Source organism: Manis javanica, chromosome 2 (genome assembly GCF_040802235.1).
Source record: "Manis javanica isolate MJ-LG chromosome 2, MJ_LKY, whole genome shotgun sequence".
Classification (NCBI taxonomy): domain Eukaryota; kingdom Metazoa; phylum Chordata; class Mammalia; order Pholidota; family Manidae; genus Manis; species Manis javanica.
Window position 1 is genome coordinate 63,100,041 of NC_133157.1, and position 20,090 is coordinate 63,120,130.

The following is a 20,090-nucleotide window of genomic DNA, read 5'->3' on the forward strand; positions in this document are numbered from 1 at the left end:
ACTGACATTGTGGATTAGTGTGTAAGAATTAATCTCTAACACAGTTTAAGTTCATTTCTTGTAAAAGTCTACCTGTGGTTCACAGTCTTAAGAAATGCTGGCACAAGTATTTATTAATTTATAGTAAGTATTTATGATACCAAAATTTTTTTCTAGTTTTACAAAAGTATTACAAGAAAATATATGTTTGGTATTTTATCTGGTGTCCATCTCTGCAAATCCATGACAATTAAAATTTTAGAATTGAAATAATTTAAAATGTCTTTTAATCCTTAATTTATAAAGTTTTTCTTCCACCTCCAAAGGCTTGAGTTTTAACTGTTACCTAGAGAGTTTACATGACTTTCTCGGCCTGGTCATAGGGTTAGCACCAAAATCTCTCAAATACTAATATTACCTCAGAAGAAAGTTATATGATATCCACCATGTTTAAGATATTTCACCCCCAATATGGAAATAGGTAAAAACTCTCCTTAATCATTTAGAGTTCACTTTAAGCCCTTGAAAGCAGTTTCTTTGGCTTCTAGATGTATTCAGGATCATTAAGTGGCAGAACTCATTTTTTCAACAGCAAATTAACATAATCTGTATTGTCACACTTAACACATTTTCAAAATTTGCCAAGGATAATTTTACTATTATTCTACTTTTACTCTGCAGTGTTGAATGAAAATCTTAAGGAAGGTGTGGGTTAATTAGTAGGTAATGCAGTGATAAATACTTCTATTTGTGGTTTCATGGGGCTGGGAGCAGGTAATATTGACTATTGACATACAAGACATTTATAATATGTACTCTATCAGTTTTGGCAGTTGTAACCACACATGTAAATACTACCTAAAACAAGACCTAGCACAGCACTCTCTAGCAGGACTTCTGAAAATAACAGAAATGTTTTGTATTTGCACTCTCCCATTTGGTAGCTACTAGCCACATGTGACTGCTGAGTGCTGAGTATTTAAAATGTAACTCAGGACTCTCTTGTCCCCTCCTGGCACGAGCCGGGAGCTCTGTCCTTTCACTTTATATCTACATAAAAGCCTGTATGTTGCTCTTCTAAAAAAAAAAAAAAAAGTAACTCTGTGACTGTATAAATGAAAATCTAAATTCTATTTAATTTTAATTAATTTATTGAATTTTAATAGCCACATGTGGCTACTGGCTACCAAGCTGGAAAATGAAGAACATTTCCATCATCCTAGGTAGTTCCCACATCTTCTTTCTGGAAAATCCCACCTCAGTGCCTCTGTCATCGTTGAGAAACACTGAATACAGAACAGTTTCTCCTGTTCTTGGCCTTTACATAAATGGATTGATAAGGTATGTACTCTTTGTGCCTGGCTTCTGTTGATGAACATGTTTCTGAGATTCAGCCATGTTGTTACATGTATCACTCATCAGTTCCTTTTAAATGCTCAATAGTATTCCACTGTATGAACGTATCACAATTTGTTTTTCCATCTTCCTACTGATAGACATTTGGGTTGTTTCTAATTATCTGGTTTGAATGCTGCAAATATTATATGTGATGTTCTGCATTAATTGAAGGGAAAAAAGCTGCATCTAAATAACAAAAGATATTTTGGTCTTGAAAAAGATAGTCAACTTATGATTCTATTACCATCTTTCTGTGTTGTGATAAAGGAATTCCAGGTTATATATAAGGATGGTCATAAGTCAGGACTGCTGAGCAAGCAGTCAGTTTGTATTATTTAAAGAAAAATCAATTAGACAAATCTACCAGAAAAAAATATTGCAATGTTTTCAAATTCGAAATATACTTGGGTGGGCAAGGGAGGAGTTGGGAGTGCTCCAGGGAATAGTGGCAAATTATGTATAGTTTTGAATTACTTTGGCCTCAACCACTCTCTATCATTACTGATAATTCATATATCCACATAATTTCAGATCTAGTAAAGGCAATTAGTAATCTAATAGTCTAATTTCCCAGAGCTCTGCATATAAGAACTCAATAAATATTAGTTGAAATGAAACCATTTATTTCACATGAGAACTAAGACTCTACGTGTCTCTCAACTGAAGAGAATTGGATGTTATAATCAAGTGAAAAATCTTAAAACAGGTGTGATTTCTGCTTTAAACAAGGATTCACTACGATTTCAGTGGTAAGCTGCCATAGATCCATATGTAAATTTTCAAAACTCTCATACGTACAATTTTTCAGAATTAAACCAATCTCATATTAGTATTTCTTTTCATATGCAGCTTTTCCTTTTACAAACATCAATGTTAAAGTAATCTATTAGTTCTTAAACATGCAGTGGTTATCAATAGGAGGAAATAGCCTAACAGATAATATTGGGAAGGAAGATAACACAAATTTATAAAGCATATAATCCATACCTAATCAGGGCTTTGTATTTTTAAATGGTTCAGATACAAATGTGTTAAATCATGTCTCTGCCAATCCAAGCTGAGAGCAACAACTATCCAAATTCAAAGGACACACATTTTAAATTCATAGATACTGACTTAGAGCATTTTACAGACAGGACCTATGTCTGTCTCATATTAAGTACTCAACAAATAATTAGTGCCTTGACAGTTTATTGAATTTGTCAAGGAATATACGGTATTTTTTGGTTAGGTAACTTTTCTTAGTGAGCCCATTGTGTATTGCTACATAACAGGTGATAGAAATTGCTGGGTCTTTTCTGTAACAATTTATTTCTGAAATATATGTACAGTGTATTTGAAAATGCAACTATGCAGCTAAACAGCCTAAAAATGACCACACATGCCATCAGAAGTGACTACAGGCAAGGGATTTCTGGGTCCTTTCGTAAATGATTATAGCACAAACACCACATGTGTATTATCATCTAGCACGTTTATGAATCTATAGCTTGAACTGATAGATTGGCTTGGGTATCAGCTTCTTTCAGTGTGGTGGTAACATTGAAAACTTATTATAGTCATCTCACTAGGGTTAGAAGTCATGCCATCAGTTATCCTAAAACGGAAAAATATCCTAAATCCTAACTTTTTTAGAACTCAAGGAAACTGATCTATTTCTAACTCAGGAAAAGGCCAAATAGGGAAGTAGGTTAAAAAAAAAAATCTCTTAAGCAGTTTAAAACTGACGTTACAATGTCTGCACAAACATCACACACTTTTCCTAAAGGGGAGCTCACCAAAGTACCTATTTATATTCTTGAGACAGTTTTGCTCAGGCTTCCTTATATCTTGCCTGCAGATTAAAAGCAGTAAATTAAAAGGGTGGCGAGGTAACAGAACTATGTTCCCTGAATGCAGTAAGAAGCAACAGCTGACAGTGAGGGCGGGGACAGGCAAACTACAACAGACAATAGAATTAAAAAAGCAAAGCTAGCTGTATAGCGTGAGCAAACTGTCCGATACACCATTACAGGAATAGAGGACTTATCTCTAAATGTAATTAAAATCAATATTCATAATGACTACCAACTTTCACACTGGAATGCATACCTTATTTCCCATGTGTATGTCAAAACAATCATTCTAAATCTGAAGCGTTAACTGCTATTGGTCACATTGTCATTTGCCTCAGACTAGAAAAGCCTACTACCAAGGTGGGTCATTAAACATTTTACCTTTAGCACTGTGCTCACCACTACGTTATAATACACTGTAAGAACGTTTAAGATGAGATTACCAAACGAAAAATTATTTTTTTAAGAAGATATTTGAACAGTTCGTTCCCCAAATACTGACATCCCATGACACAGAGCCGTAAAATAAAACCTTTTGAGACTCTCTACCTGTTTTCCTAAAATGAGGATGTTTCATTTGTTAAGTGTGTGGTGAAGATTAAATGAGATAATGCATGTAAAACACTAAGCACAATGTCTGGGGCTGTGTAAATAGCTCAGTAATGGTGGCTATTATTATTTTAGCACCGTGAATATATGTGAGCCCAAATAGCTTATTTTGCAGGTGCAAAAATTAAGCCTCAGAGGAGAACTGACTTTCTAAGGCTCTACTTCTAATGCTATTGTCTTGGAAGAGCAGCTTTGCCCCAAGTATTGGCGGTTTGGGGTACTGGCAGGGCCCAGGGGCATGTGCCTGCGTAACTCCAGTCTGCAGAGAACTGGACCAGTATGTTTGAACCGTTAAGTATTAGAGACTGTGCAATGCCGACGGGTTCTAGGTAGCCGGTTGTGTGCTAACATCGCCGTTCGTCTATCTCAACACATCCGTAAACAGCAAGATCCTCAGATGTCTCAGCAGGTTGTCAAGTAACCCGGGCAGAGCTGGTGGCAAGTAATGATAGTGGGTGGAGCTCAAATCAGCTTTAAAGAGGGACTAGCACTGTGCTCAAGGGCTGACACGGGAAACTAGAAAGTAACAGGGTGCTATCCCAGGAAGGTGTAAGTTACCCCACTCTGAACGCCTTTCGCGGATGGGGGCCGCCTGCGTTTTCTCAGCTCCAAAGGAGAGCCACTTGATACTCCTGGTTAGCACTTACTCCCGGCCCTGCAGGCAGGGAGTGACGACCTCGTCTCTCGGCTCCGGAGAGAGGGCCGGGCCACCTCGGACCTTCCCCTCTGCGCGTCCCGTCGCCGCGGGACCGCGGGACGCGGCGGGCTGCCCCCACGCGTTCCGGGCCCGCCTGCTCTAAGATGGCGGCGGATGCAGCTCTCTCACGCCCCGCCGCTCGCGCTCCTCGGAGTTGTGCCTCGGGAGGAGGGAGCGGGCCCGAGCGCGGAAAGGAGAGCAGGCGGGCGAAGGCGGCTTGGACTCTCCATTGCAGCACGGGCCCCACAGCCTGAAGAGCCATGGCAGGCTATACACCAGAGGTGACTGCAACCCGGAACACCGCCGGCGCCTCAGAAACGAGGGAAATATGAAAAAAAGAAAAAAAAAAAAAAAAAAGAGAGAGAAAAAAGGGGAAAAAAGAGCGCGCGCGACGGCTCATCCGGGACCCTCTATCCGCCACGCCCCGGAAATTACGGTTTAAGTATGGGGGCGGGGTCACTGTTCAAAGCGGATTCGATCCTCGCTGTAGCCGGTGTCCCTCCAAGTGTCTAGAATCTCCCTAAATATGCGTTCTTCCGGGTTAGTCGTTACCATTCTCGTGGCTCTGGGGTTTCTTTGCACAAAGCTGGCTGCTGGGCCTGGCAGCTCGTTTCACAGAAAGTACCCTTCGCGTCACGCTCTTAACTCCCCCTCCTGCTTCGCCAGCGCCTGTAGTAGCGTACCTCCACTGGGACTCTCGGGTAACCCGCGCCCTCGGCAAACCCAGGCGCCTCTCGGCGGAGGCTTTCCTCGGACCCCGCCTCGCGCCCCCGCCCCCGGGGTCGGCGCTGTCGGTCACGGCGCTGAGCCCGCCCTTTCCGGCGCCCACAGGCCCGCCTCCTCCCCTCTTCCCTCCCCACCCCTCCCCTTGCGAGTGTCTCCCTCTCGCTCTCGCTCGCTCCCTCTCTCCCTCTCTCTCTCTTTTGTGAGTTATAGCAACCGTTGCCTTGTGAATCAAGCGCCATAGTCACCGTAGTCCTGGCGACTGTTACCCATCAACAACAACTACTCCTCTCCTCCTCCTCCTCCTCTTCCTCCTCCTCCTCCCCACCACCACCATCTCCATCACCCACCAACAACACCACAATAATCCACAGCCAAGGTGAATATTCTTCGGTCTCTACATGTGTGTGGGAGCGTGTGGATGCGTGTGGACGCGTGTGTCCGTGCGTGTGTGTGTCCGTGTGTGCGAGCCGAGCGAGGCTGTGCCGGGGTCTCCCTCCTGACCCCGGGGGCTGCCGCTGCGGCGCCGCCGCCGAGGGGCTGAGTCCCCGAGGCTTGTTTACAATGGAGCGCGCGCCGCGGCGGGGTCGGGGGTGTGGGCGCCCGCCGCCCGGCCGCCCGCCCGCAGCCCGCCGCCCCGGCCCTCCGCCGCCGCGCTTCAGGGATGCAGCGGGAGCGCGGGGGGCTGCGCGCCGAGCGGGAGAGGCAGCCACAGTTTTCCGCCGCGGACGGCGGAGCGCTCCCCTAGGTCGGGTCTGAGGAGGAGGGTCAGGTGAAGAGAAGGATTTATCCCTTTCTGTAATTTTCTACTTTTTTAAAAGCTTCTTGTTTCCTGCTTCTTTCAAGATCGAAACAGACAACAGTGTGCAGGGGGTACCCAAGAGGTGGTGTTTCGTTGTTGTTATTCACTTGTGGGGCCTTGTTAAAGGTTTTGTTATTTTTATCCTCGTACAACGGTGAACTTTTCTCGCCGCCTATTCCCTTCATTTTGCCCCCTCTTCGCCGTATGCTTCATGGACTGACCTTTTACCACCGGCATCTACAGGCTTTTCCTTTTTCTTTTAAAACTGTGTTTTCTTTGTGTTGCAAACAGTTAATATCCATTCAGCAGTCTTCCCTCCCCCTCTTTCTTCTCCCCCCACACCCCTTGCACACACATTGAAACCAGGGGCCTCTTCGCTGGGCTCTTTGCTTTACTGGGAAAGATTTCTTTTTTTAAGTCCCTCTCCTCTTTCTTTTTCGGGATGTGTATGTGTGCGTATTGTGTGTATTTGTGTGCTTGTGATTTAACCCAGATGCAGGGCATCTGTGCTACTTGGGTTAGTAGTTATTGACAGTGCTTTATCCTTCAGGAGGGCAAGGGAGGGGTAGTAGTGAGGTTCCGTATCACTTTGATGAACCTCCTTCGCCACAGTAAAGTGTTAATTTTCATTGTGGTTATGAGACTTTGTATGTGATAGCAGGGAAAGGATGTACATAAGGAAGCTTTGTGAGAATTCACTTTACAATGTTATTTGTGACAGTTATGGTACTTTAAAAGAGTTTTTTGCATCACCACTGCTCGGTCCTTTGAGAGTTGAAATTGAAGTCAAGTTGTTCATAAAGAATGTATGAAGCTTCTCAACTTGAAACGTGTGTATATTTCACTTTCTTTGTGGTTGTTACGATCTAGGCATGTGTGTACTTAACGAGTTCTTTTTTATTTACTTTTTTATTTTCTTTGGACAGTGACTTAAGTCTTCTGAAGAGAGAGAACTTTTTCCTTTTCAAGTATTTATTTAAGAAATCTATTTTTCTCTGTAGCTTTGAATACTCACCAGTCCTCAAGTAGTAGGGCTCCTGTTTAGAGGTAACCCAATTTTACAGATCCTATAAATTTCTTCGTTTTTCAACTTACCATTAACTAATAGATTATCGGTAAAGAGTTTTGATAATGAATGTGGACTAAAACAAATATAATGTACTGTTGTATTTGCACATATTGAAGTTCCTGATTTGGATTTTAGAAATACTTATTTAAACAGTCTTTTTTCTAACAGCAAATATATTGATTTACCTGACAGAGCAGCCTGTGAATAATGTGACAGTATTAATTATTCTTGAGATTGTCAATGAGCACGCTGGGTAATTGTAGTGCTATAAAGGCTAATATTTTGTAAAATAGGAGTTGGGGTTTTTAAAAAAAACTTTTCCTCCAGTTCATTTTCTTGTGATTGCTACTTTAAATGAGGATTTTGTTCTGAAAGATGTCTTTCTCAGAGCACTCAAATTTCTTTTTATTTATTCACCCCTTCCCCAACTTGGCTTCAATGCAGATCTCTAATACTAACTTGCATTCTTTTTTTTTCTGTTCAGATGAGTGTCAAATGCCTGAACACTTTTGGATGGTGAAGCTCCTGGGTCCTATAAACTCTCTCTGAAGTTAATAGGAGTTTTACTGTCTTGAGATAGTTTCAGACCTTATGCAATTTACATAATAGGTTTTCAGTCATGTAGATTATATGTTATAATGTTATGGTTTAATATTTTTATTTACAGTGTCCGAGAACTTTTGTGACGCATTTCACTCATTATAACTGTCTCAGGTTTTCTATAATTCAGATTTTCACTCACAAGTTGACTTGAGAGCAGAACTTGAATTTTATTATCCATTTGTAAAAGCACATTTGTGGTGTAAAAGTAAAAGCTGGCTGTTAGAAATGCTTTGGGCTCAAGTATGTCAACATTATTTATGTAGGTTGAGTTAATAATAACCAGAAATACTAACAAATGATCAATTTAAAAATTAAACACAAGGATAAATACAGTTAGTGTATTCTTTCTGATATTTTTCCTAGGAAGGACTGTATTACATATTGGTATTGGTATTCTCCTGTGTTCTTGGTTTTTAAACTAAAAGAAATCTGTGAAAGTGGCAGTGCTTTAAAAAACTTGAACTATTAAATAGGAGTCATTTACAACTTGTTTTGAGTAGCTGAATATCTGTGATTCATTTAATGTCATGCCTATCTCAGTTTTCTAAGATTGTTTTGCCTATGAATTGCAGTAAACAGTATAGGCATATTTATGTAACATTTATATGTGTAATATAGTAAAGTAAAATGCACTGCTAAAATGAATCATTCAGTGTTTTCATTATATGTGGTAGTTACGTCTAATGTTAAAAATAATGTATTATTCTTGCAATATTCAAATAGTCTTGCTCTCTACTTACTCAAATAAAAGATTTGTAGTTTATAAGCTTAATATACTTTAACCAGAAACAAACGTTTTTCTTACTCTAAACAAATTTAATATGGTTAACTTTTTGCTATTAAATGAGCAACTAAAAAAATGAATTATGAATTAAGATAGATTCAGTTTATTAAATGATATGTGTTGCTTTTTGGTAACATATTTCATTATTCTTGAGAAAGTTGATTTTATGTGTGCTTTTCTCAAAACTTCCAATGGAAGAAGTCAGTAGGTGGAGTATGATTTTCCTTTTCAAATTATACAGTGAGTGAGAGAGAGAGAGAGAGAGAGAGAGAGAGAGAGAGAGAGAGAGAGTGTGTGTGTGTGTGTGTGTGTGTGTGTAAGGGTGGATATACCATCAGATGTGTGGGAAAAGTTAAAAAAAAAAACCCAAAACTTTCCAAAAGGTCTAATAGGGATGTTACTTTGTTCTTGGTATCTATAGTGACACTATGTTACAAGAAAATAGACTACCATAGAAGTGAACTTTTAAATTAGTATCTTCACAGAAGTGAATCTTTACATTATAAGGATATGCTTGTTTTTGTTTTTGTTTTTTTTTTTTTTAATACTGAGCATTAGGCTGAAAATCCTCTACTTCCAGTGACTTTAAAAATACTTAGTTTTCCTAATGGAATAATTTGCCTTTAACAATTTGGTATAGATTATCAGTGGCAATTGCTAAACATTTTAAATTACTCTGTTCACAGGTGCATAGTGTTCCCATATTTTGGAAATTCAAGATTAAGTGTATTCAACTAAATCTAGCTTGTTAGGGACAGATGGCTGCTTTAAACAGGTGTCACTTTCATTTCTAGTGCATTGTGTTGGGACTTCCAGTGGTTCACAAAAGGTCTGTCTAAAACAGGTGGCATCCCTTGCTTTTGTCCTTAGTAAAATATATTTGGAGTTAATTGTTTTCCTAGGAAGAGTTTTTTTTTTTTTTAGTAAAAACTTTGAAGTATTCAAATTAAGATTTAATTGACATAACTGTTACTTCTGAATATGATTCTATTTTCAAATTATGTAAGTTTCAAACCCTTTCACAAAACACTTAAAAATTCTTAAAAGTAATGGTATATTCCCTTTGAATACAGAAAAAAGAACTCAGGGGCACTTTATACAATCAGATTTATCTGAAGCAAAAGACCAAGGCAGATTGAAATAGACCAAAATTTAGTTAAAATGACAAGTTATCTTTTACCATTCTGTACTTAAAGAATTTTTTTGAACAGCATTATTTTAATTTGAATAACTGTTGGAAACCAGTATTGTTTCTGTTCATTATTTTAAACACTCTCAAACTAAAACATTTTCCTGACCTTAAACTTCAGTTGTTGCTATAAAGTTTTTAGTGCTGTTTTTAAGTGAAAATTGTTTTAAGCTTCAATGTTTAAAAATATGTACTGAAGTAAATTAAAGAGTGTCAACCTATTGATTTCTAAAGTTCATTTTTATTCTGATTCTACCCTTTTTTTTTGTGGGAATTTTCTACCTCACTTAACAGATGCACCAGAGGGTGCTGTGCTGTTTGCAACATGAGATTATTATCACTAAGAATATTAACTGAATAGAGCTTTTAAAGAAAAAAATCTAATTATATATGTATTTAAGTATATATAATGGCTTTATTTTTATGGGGTTTAAATTTAATGTTAAATTTAATACTGTCTTAATTGGCAGTTTTATATCAAAGCCTGTCTGTACTGATAAATATTAGTAACAAAATAATATCGAGATGGATATGTTTGGCATAGTCTGAATGTCAAATCTTATAAGCATATGTACTGATCATCATATGCAGGTATTTCAGTCTCAAAAATTAGTTTAGTGTAAGAATCATACTATTTTGGCGGTTGGCTTTGTACTCTAAATTTGGTATTGTTGGCACATAATATATTGTATATCCTTACAACATTTTTGTAATGCATAATTAGTGATATGCTTTTTATATTTTTAAAAAACGCTATCTCAAAAGTATAAATGGTAATAATAGTTATCAGGCTAATTAAATCAATAGTAATAAGAATTGTCTGGAGAATTCAGTTCCCACTTATGCTGTGGAGTAGTCTGGTTTGAATATTTAATTTGGCTTTATTTTCTGAAAAGTTTAAGATTCTCTGCCCTTACTCTGTGCTATATACTTCTAAACTGGAAGTGAACATATACTGCTTTTTGTATCTGAATATTTGTTCAGTCAGAGTGTTTTAAGAGAACTGTTGAATCCAATCTTTTGGTCTTTTCTTGCACCATTGATTTCCTTTCTCAACAGTATATACTCTAAAAGATAAATGCTGAAACAGTGATAATGTCTTCCTCAAATAAGCTTAGAAAAATATAGATAAGTCTTATAAGCTTTTTCTCCAGATAATAGATTTGTCTATACTAGTATGCTATATTTAACTAAAATCAGCAAAATCTGATATTTTTAAAAAGTACCTTTATCAGTGACAATACTTAATGTGTTGGGATGCCACAAACAATCCAAAACATCAGTAGAGAATAATAATATTTTAAAATACTAGTATCGTTAAAATAGATTAGGTATTTTTCTTTTAAAATGTGGTCTCCTACAGTTTACTGGTTAATATATATCACTAAGATTTTTAAAGTATATTAAATGATGTTTCAGAACCTTTATATTTGAAGTTTTAGATTTCACATCAACTTAATGAAAACGAATCAGTTTAAAAATGGAAATATATTTAGAGAATCAAATAGTTGTATGTTTTGTGCTTTAAATAGATGAATGAGATAAGTATGTTGGTTAAGAACATAGTCAGATTTCAGGTAATCTTACTAGCTATGGGACCTTGGACAAGTCATTAGCTTCACTTATCCTCAGTTTTCTTATCTGAAAAATAGGATCAATCTTACTACCTGGCTAATGGGGTTTTGTGAAGATTACAGGAGTCATGTGCTTTGCTCAGTATTTGACATAGAATACATGATCAGTGCATGTTGGCTCTTATTGTTAGGGAATACTGAAAATATACCCATTCTAATCTTTTTGCCATCTCAGAATTCTTTTAATATGCAGCTGACCATCTCCTTCCTAATCAGCCCTAAGTTTTTAAAGACTTTGCCCACTAATCAACCCTCACAACATATTCCCTTCTCCCACCCTTTACAAATAAAGACAGGAAGCTATCAACCACAGGTTTGTCCTGGCCTTTGATAACCAGTCTTGTTATTATATTGATGTAATAGGATACTAGACCAAAGTTGCATTTTAGTTTTACTCTGCAGCCTTATTATAATGGATTTCTTTTACTGTATTCGGATAGCTTTCCTGGTCCAGGGATTTCAGACAGAACAATGATGCAACATTTCATTAACTATTACACTTCCCACTATCCATTTCATTGTCCAATTTATATTTTCCTTTTCAAATCTGTTACACATGAATTTATTTGAAAACATTTTGAGCCTTATTTATGAACTTTGTATAAAATGCTCTCATTAATTTATAATAATGACAATAAATAGTTGTATAAAGATGAGTTCATTGAAATTATTTTACAATTTTATAAGGTACTGCTTAGAATTGTTATTTTAATAAGGGTAGAAAAGTGTGTGAAGTCACCACTTGTATACCTGTATCAATAAGTAATTTTGAAATAGTATGCCAACCCCAATCTTGAGGTATAAAGTAACCTTGGAAAGTTATGTAGTAAAACATAGAACAAGAAATTATAGAGGAAAAATGTCACCTTTGGTTCCTTTCTTTGGGTATTAAAAATGTTTAAAGAAATATTTCAGTTGACTGCTATATCTAAAGTTGCTATTTAGTAATTATAGAAAATTATATGTATTATATCTATATACATTTGGTATATGTATATATTTTCTGTATATCTTATTTTCTAAGCATTTTGACTAAGAAGTGTTTTTCTCATTTTAGAGTAATCTAAATAGCACTGATCTTAAACTGGAAATGTGATTTATACAGTCCAATTGAAAATTTGCCCAAGATTGTGTGCCATATTATTCACCAGAACTGTATATTCTACAGAATTTTGTGTGCCTCCCTCATCTTGTTCCCATCTTCCCTACTTCTGTTAATTTTATAGATAATTTTTATTTTTGTAGATAATTAGCCTCAGCATAAAAGAGGGCAGACTCTCACCTCAGCCGTCTTCTCTGCTTCATTTCTCCAATGGATTCAATATACATTTTTAAAGGAACTTGAAAAAAGTCTAGGAAATGTGACTTGGATGGTAGGGTTATATATTATTCTTACCACTTTCAATCATCTGTTATTTTTGTATCATTTCTATCCAACTGACTGCCCTCCTGAGCAAATACACATCCTTGTTTCACTAATGATGTAACTGGAGTATGATTTTGCTCCAGAAGTCTCCCTTCCTATTCCTGGTTAGGTACTGGCCTCTGGATGAGCCCTTGAGGTTAACTCTGTAGTCTACTCCAAAAATACTGTGTTTGCAAAAATCACATATGCCTGCCATAGCTGACTCTTAACCCCTGAATTCTTCTTTTTAATAGAAGCTGTATTAATCAGTCAGTACAGCTTCTCTTTGCTTTATGGTGCCTGGTCAAGACTGCCAGAGGTTCCTGGTGCCTCCTGTTTAGGCGGAAATGAGTAGGGGCTAATAGCTGAGCCCAGGGAAACTGAGTGAGACAGCTGGTCTGAAAATAAAAGTACATTAGTTGGTGTGAGGAGGCAGATGTAGAGAGGTGATGTGAAAAGAAAAAGGAGAGGTGACTAGTCTGAAAAAAGTCTTCAAAAGTGCCAGCCAAAGGAGGGTGAAGAGGAGAAAACAAAGGTCTGTTTGGTATTCAGTCTACCACTAACTGTAAAACCTTAGGCTGGTCACTTAAACCTGCTAGGTCTCAGTTTCTCCACCTGTAAAATGAAACAATAGGGCTGTGTGATCTCTAACGCCCTTTCTAGACCAGTAGTCTGATTCCGTGGCAAAACTGGCACTGGGAAAAGGGATACATGCCAATACTGTGGATCCAGGACTTGGTGTTTCCTCTACCAAGCAACTCAGAAGCTATCATTTTGCATGCCTATTGTTTCTTCTGATAAGAATAACAAAAAAAGAAAACCTAGAGCCTTGGTCTAGCATCACGGATGTACCAATGGCATAATCTCAGAAGGTTCCGCCATTTCAGTGGCCACACTTGGAGCTGTGGCCAAGTGCCCTGATGTCCTCACCCACGTAGGAATTAGCCGAGTCTCACAGTTCAAGCTCCTGCTGAGCCAGCTCCTCTATGTCTGCATGCCAGACAAGTATCTGACAGTTGGGACTCCTGCCTGTTGCTCACCAATGAGATATTTAAAACAGGACTTAATTCTCCAATTATGTATGTGGGTAGGCAAATTTGTGGGAGACAGAGGGGAGAGGGATAACTCGAGCTCTCTCATCAGAAGCAATAAAGATTAATTTAGCTTTCTGTTTATCTGATTTTCCAACATTTCTTTACCAGTTACTAAAGCCTTGACTTTTTCTTCCTTCATGCTGTTCAACTGATTTTCAAAAGAACTAAAGCCCCGCCAAGAAGTCTGGGCAAATGCCTTTGGACTACTTAGGGGCTCTGCTCTGGAAAGCGTTTCCATCATCCACAGTAGCATTTTTTAAGACTTTTCCATCGGTAATACTGCTTTTCTTTTTTCTGAGTATTGTTCATACTTGGATAAGTATTCTTTTTACTCACTTTGGTAACAGAGAAATTATTATGTCTTTTGGTCAAGAAGTGTGCACTTCCATATACTTTATGGAAATTTGTAATTTCTCAAGTAGACTTACCAAGATTTTAGAAAATCTCAGACTGTGAAAGGAAGGATTTCTGCATTCATTGAAGATAAGTCTTATGTTCTCCTCTATCTCACCCCTTCTACCAATTTAGTGAGTGTATAAAGATTAATAGATAGTAATTGTTGCTTTAAATTTTTTTTGGTTATTATTGATCAATATAAGCACATTCAAGTGTCTCAACTACATTCTGATTCAAATGCTTAATAGTATTTTGTACATTTCAGTATAATAACTGTCATCCTTAAAAATGCATCTGGCTCTCTTCTGTCTCAAACAGCATAGTTTATTCTAACGTGCAAAACCATTTTAGAAGCTCTTTGTCAGTTAAGTTTCTTCCATGCTAGTTGCTTGGGATGGGCAGTGAGGGAGGTTGCTGGAAAGAGGCAGGAAGAAGCACATACATTTAGAAATCATATCCTTTTGCCATTGTTAAATACCAGGGCATTGCATACTCTGTCTAGTTTGTGTTCCTGGACTCTGCAGTTGTAGTGGGGTTAGGGGTTGTGGGGATTGGGGTGCAGGAAAGGGACAGAAGTGACTCAGGGGATACAGTGTTTGTCTTTGTCCAGACCTCTCCTTTTCTGCTGTAGTGCTGTGCAAAGTACATATTCTTTTGTGACAATAGGCATCTTACTACTCTGTCAGTGATGCTTTTCTCCTAAAGAATGACTGTATCTGTATACATTTGTCCCTTAGTGTGGTAGTGGATGTGCAGTAATACCCTTCTAAGGGGCCCATACTGTGATTGAGTCATGCACAGCTCTAGAAAAGTAGGGATAAAGAAAAGAGTAGTGAAAACCTAGCTTGCATGCCAGATGAGAGAAATGACATGTTAAGTCCACCTCTCTACATTTTGCTTTGGGTAGATTGTTTTATGGATGTATTTTTTGCAGTCGAACCTAGGTTTTTCCTCTGCTCCTATTTAGGCTGACTTTTCTAAAGAACCAAAAGTATAATTTTTCATATTAGGCTTTCACTGATTGGCATCTGATTATATCTGATGACTGTCTTAGAGATGAGTTTTAGTGAAGTGTCATTAATAAAAACATACGAAACAGTACTTTTTTAGTAGTGATTTGAAAATCACCTTTGCCATTTTAAATGTGTAGTATGTATTTTGATGTGCCATGAAGAAAATTCAACATGAACACAGACACTGGATAAAGTTAGAGTCTTCATTTTCCAACATGATCACATTGCAGGCTTCTAAAGGACATTTTAAAACATTTTTTTAAAGAGTCATTTTATATTTTTAGGGTGCATTTATATTAAGAAAAGTAGAATTTTGCCTAAATACTATATTTGTGTATGTGTGTGTGTGTAGTCATTTAGAAAGTTATTTTAATGTACATTTTGCTTGGTACTTTAGAATTCTGTCAATACCTTTTTTCTCACTGTTTTTTGCACTGTACATATCTTTTAATAGTAGTAGGAACCACTCCAGTGCTGTCTTCTTGAGGCAAAACAAACTTTGGGAAATGTTTGACTTTTGTTCTTTGAATGACCTTTGTGTGATTTGGGGAACAGTTTTTAATAGTGCTTCATATTATATGATGATTTTTAGAGGGCACCTTTAGTTAACAAAGGTCATGGATGCTGAGTTTTAATTATAGTTAAAGACAGAATTTTAATTTATTCCAACTATAGTAGATTAAGATACTGTGCTGCTGGATCTGTATTTGATACATTACTTTATTTTTAAAAGTCTGCTGAGTTCTGAAATTTAAAACCTTTTAAATAATGTCCACTCAGTAGAGCTCTACAACAGATGTGGATTTATGTTTCAGCAAAGGTTTAAGAACCATATGGCTTGCAAGTGAGGTGGGAGTTTATTTTTGAAATTGGGAGATGATGTATTTTACTATTTTGATTGGGTTAGATTTGCTTGAGCATTTATTGGTGTTGATACAAATGCAAGTGACCATGGACTGGAGATGTAGATCAGAGTCATTGGTGACCCTGACTTCACTCACCTGCAGTGCCGCTGCCCTTGACAAACTTTAAAGTAAAATCATCTTCCTTGGATAATATAAGTCTCTCCATTATATTGTGTTTTTGTTAAATTGCATTACAGTCTGGAATTTCTCAAATCCTACAGCACAGTCTTATGTGATGCATTATACATGAGCTTTGGAAGTTCCAGTTCACCTTTTGGGTTACAAGTCTTAGTAAGAATGCTAGTGGATGACACCCCATGTCCAGAACAATACCATAATCTGACAGAATGGAGTAAGAATGAGTGTAAATTGGAGCAGTATCACGTAATTGGAAAAGCTGGGGTATGAACTGTGATTAGTCCAGCATAGAGAAGAAGTAGGGTCACTTTAGGGGTATATAAGAAACCCAATTTGTCATATTCATTATATCCAGTAATAATACCACTACTACTATTAACACTATTTCTAATATTTGACTCAAAAAATTCTAACAGAGGCCTAAGAGGTATTTGGATATATTAGTCTACAAGCTTGTAGTTTTATGTCCTGTTCTTTGGCTTTATTTTTGAATGAAAAATTAAAGGATTTAGATCAATGTGCATTTTAGAGCCAATACTGTTTTGCTTAATTTAGGAATCCTGAGATGATTCACTGGATCTTAAGGAGTATTATGAAAAAAAAGAGAGAAATGAGTTTTTAGATACAAAGTTACATATTCCTAGCTAAGTGAACAGTTTTTTTAAGTTTTCAAATTGTAGAAGGCTATAAACATGACAGCAATGATATTTGCAAATAAATAAGTATAAAAAAGAAGAGTAGGAGGAGATACTGAAAATGCACTTAGAATAAATTAGTGGAGAATTTTGAAATAAAAGTAAGGTAAGATGGATAAATCAAAGTATGAAGTATGAATGGTGAAATAATTTGCCAAACAGTTATTTTTTTTTGCATTGCTCTGATTTTTTATTATAGAGGAAACTGAGGAATAGGTTGTATTTAAGTTTATGGGAACACATTTGTTTTTTATTTTATTGGCAATATTTGTAATAAGGCTCTAGGACCTTTACTCTTATTGTGTGGGGTTTCACTGTTACTAAATGTTGTATATAAAAAAGCATAAATTGAGATGTTGCTTCAGAGTTTTCTTGTGATATATTATTATTACAGAGTTATACAATATTAATGTACAAAATATACAAAATATTCAGTTGGGATGTTTTATTAGTTTATCTGATACCTTAAAGCAGTTTGCATTTGGGAACTGATAACAGTGGAAAACTGTGTACCATGAATGTACATATTATTAAAACTTTATTATTTTGTAACTTTTAAAACTTACATTGAAGTACAGAGAATAATATAATGAATTCCCATTTGCCCATCACACAGATTTACAATTAGTACCTTCATACTATTCTTGAAGCTATATGTTTTGACCTATTTATTTATTGAGATAAACTTGAATCCTCCTTTTTCCTTTGTCTGAAAAATTAAATCTAATGTTAAGAACAGACTCATTGTAGATGTCACACAATGCTTGCTTATGTTTTAAGACAAAATATTTAATAAGAGTGATTATCTTCATGTTGTTTCTTCTCAGCACAGCATTTCTAAATCAGGTTTGTTCTCAGTTGCTGGTCATGGCTTTTGTTGAGTAATTACAGGCTCTTTTACTTGAAATCTGACCTATTAAAAAAGGGAGCAAGCACAAGGACAAAAATCTATGTTTTCAGGACACAGGAAAACAGCTGTTTTGAGGTATACCTGTCAGAGTTGAAATAGTGTTAATCTTTTGTACATTATTCTTTTTACTTGTGAGTGGGTAGATTTGGGTGAACTATTAAAAATCATTTTGTAAGTTGATAAGGGAAGAGAACCAACTGTCTTCTAGAATACTTCATTCAACGTTAGCTACCTAGTTACTGGGATATAGTAGAATATAAAAAAGAGACATCCGTTGGTAAGAGCTAATGTACTGATAATTTATGACATCATTCAAAGCAGTTTAATATTTTCTGAGTCACTATCTTCAGGGAATGAGGAGGATCCCCTCATTTTTTATTATTTATTTTTTTGACTGAAGTCTGGTAGGTATGAAAGAAGCTTATCAGTGCTAGAGTCTACAGCAAAAAAATGTATATATATATCCATTATTCATGTTGGAAATTATTCTGCAATGAGCATACTAATGCATATAACAAATAATGATTAATGATATTTTAATGAACAACACCAAATGTAGACTTAAATTTCTGTAAAATGTGATGTTTCCTTGTTGTTCAAATCTAAATAGATGACTAAGGCATGAAGAAGTAATTACATTACATTAAAGGCCTGCGGGTTTTTTTTTTTGTTGTTGTTATGTAACTTTAATTGCTAAGCTTCTCTCTGATTCAAAAGGTTCCATCGAAATGCATATGACTTAAAATATTTTGGCAGTCTTTTAAAGTATTTCTACTATAGGGCAGGTAGGCAGACAAAATAGTAAAGTGATAGAAAATAACTAAAGTGATACACTAATTAAGTGATCTTAGCCCGTAACTAACTAAACAATCATTTATTTTCTCAGAGGGCTATATTTAATTCTTTCTGCCGTTAGGAAACATCTAGGTAAGTGATTCTGTAGAATAAATTCTTATCTATTTAAGCTTTCCAAAGTAGTTAGATGTAATGTATACAAGAAAAGACCAGTATATAGCTTAATCAACCAAAAAATGTTTGAATGAAACATTAATGTAACCCTGCAAAAAAAGATCATTGAATATACATGTTAATTTCAGTAACATTTACAGAAGATTTTATTACGATTTAATGCAATATCTATGTAAACATTACTTGTAATAACTTTTTCTGTGATTCTAGATATATTAGGCTTGAAATAATTTTTTTAATTTTACATTCAGTATAGCATCAATCAAAACACTGATAATTTTATTCTAGTATTTAAGTTTTTTCCCCTAATTTGACTACCACTGCATTTGTCATATAAATATAATGTAATTAGAAAACAAGTCATTTCCAATATGAGAATAATATAATACTATTGGTCTACTTCATATTGGAGTAACTCCATCATAACTAACAACTTTATGTCCTTGGAAGAACATGGTATAAAGAAAGGCTTTATCCAATAACTGACTTGTATTTTTGAACCTGACTCTCTGCATGGTAGCCAAGCTTTTGGGTTCACACTGAAACCTCAAACCCCTTATGATGAGTTTCACCCTTTCTCAGGGGCTCAGCTTCAGCCTTTCTTCCTATTTCCACTTAACTATTTTACTGCCATGTTCTTCAACCTGTTTATTACTATGTATGGCTCTGCACAGTTGACCAAAAAGGGCAGCCAGTTGAAGAAGAGATTAAAGAGGTGAACAAGTTGTGAGAGCTACACATGCTTCCATGAGGCACAGATATGTAGGATTTCAGTAGAGACATAGGGTATTTTATTTTAGAATCAGAATTTTTAAGTTGGAACAGACTTTGGAGGTTATTGAGTTCAAATCCTCTCCTTGCTCTCCACTTTAAAGGAAAGAAGATGGAGGTGAAGTGACTTGCACAATGACATAATATTTACCAGAGCTGGGGCTGTTGAGCCCCAGGCTCCTCACTCCTTGACCAGTGTTCTGTTACACCACAGGTAGTTCAAAACTTTTTTTCAAGGCAGACAACCCAAATGTCCCGCCTTTAGTATTCATAACACTTATTTATCTATCTTGAATTCATATTTTTTTCTAGAAAAAGCAAATAAAAGTTTTATAATTCTGCATTCAGAGTTTGAGTAAATGTCTTACCCAACTCTAATTTTTGGTATATAGATCATTATTTCATTGTTTTATTTTAGAATGACATAAAACTTCAAATATTTTCCCAAATCATAAATAAGCCATGTATTAAG

General features: G+C 36.4%; 1 protein-coding gene and 1 long non-coding RNA gene across 4 annotated transcripts in view; one reads left to right on the forward strand and one right to left on the reverse strand.

Moving 5' to 3' along the window:
- The window catches only part of LOC140847693 (uncharacterized), an 86,486-nt gene extending 81,176 nt beyond the window's left edge, over positions 1-5,310 (reverse strand). Inside the window, exon 1 of the long non-coding RNA XR_012127741.1 lies at positions 5,202-5,310. This is a non-coding gene — a long non-coding RNA (uncharacterized lncRNA). The remainder of the gene's footprint in view (positions 1-5,201) is intronic.
- Positions 5,311-5,407: 97 nt separating this feature from the next.
- RFX3 (regulatory factor X3) overlaps positions 5,408-20,090 on the forward strand; it is a 317,106-nt gene continuing 302,423 nt past the window's right edge. For 2 of the 3 annotated variants that reach the window (XM_073228583.1, XM_073228580.1), the window contains exon 1: positions 5,408-5,620. The gene's annotated coding sequence lies outside the window, so the exon portion shown is untranslated. The remainder of the gene's footprint in view (positions 5,621-20,090) is intronic. The other variant, XM_073228582.1, reaches the window with a different exon arrangement.